Here is a 1,164-nt window from a genome sequence, read left to right as displayed (position 1 = left end):
AGTGTATGCATGTGGGAGTGTGATGCGTGAGAGAGGGTCTGTGTAAGTGTGTAAGTGTGTGAGTGTGAGAATGTGTTTGTGTCAGACAGCCACCTGAAGATGTTGAAGGATGCCCTCATAAGAACAGGGTATGATGCTCAACTCATTGACTACCAATTCCATCGTGCCACAGCAAAAACCGTAATGACTTCCTCAGAAGACAGACAGGAGATAAGACCAACAGGGTACCTTTCATCGTTCAGTACTTCCTTGGAGTAGAGAAACTACATCATATTCTTTGCAGCCTTCAACACATTATCAACGATGATGAGCACCTCGCCAAGATCTTCCCTATGCCTTCACTTCTCGCCTTCAAACAACCACCAAATCTTAAATAGACCATTGTTCGCAGCAAACTACCTAGCCCTCAGGACAATGTTGAACACAACACTATACAACCCTGTCATGGCAACCTCTGCAAGACATGTAAGAGCATCGACATGGATACTACCAATCACACATGGGAACACCACCCACCGCATACATGGCAGATACTCATGTGACTCAGCCAATGTTGTCTATCTCATACACTTCAGGCAAGGATGCCCCGAGGCATGGTATATTGGCTAGACCATGCAGACACTATGACAATGGATGAGTGGACACCATGCAACAATCATTGGACAGGGGTGTTCCATCCCACTGGGGGAATCCTTAAGGGGTCAAGGACATTCAGCCTCTGATCTTCAGGTAAGCGTCCTCCAAGATGGACTTCGAGATACATAACAATGCAGAATCACTGAGTAGAGGCTGATAGCCAAGTTCCATACCCATGAGGATGTCCTCAATCGTGATCTTGGGTTCATGTCACACTACAGGTGACCTCACCACACTATATACTCCTACAAACACACTCACACATACACACACACTCTCACAAACATACACTTCCTCACACTCACACTCTCTCAAGTACACACACTCAACGCACACACAACTCTCCTTTTCTCTCTCACACACATACACTTCCTCACACTCGCACTCTCTCTCTCACACACACACTCTCTCCTTTTCTCTCTCTCTCTCACACAGACACACACCTTTTCTCTCTCTCTCACACACACACTCTCCTTTTCTCTCTCTCTCTCACACACACACACACCTTTTCTCTCTCTCACACACACA

The sequence above is a fragment of the Rhincodon typus genome, chromosome 35 (assembly GCF_021869965.1).
Source record: "Rhincodon typus isolate 14 chromosome 35, sRhiTyp1.1, whole genome shotgun sequence".
NCBI lineage: Eukaryota > Metazoa > Chordata > Chondrichthyes > Orectolobiformes > Rhincodontidae > Rhincodon > Rhincodon typus.
Note: the sequence above shows the minus strand (reverse complement) of the source record.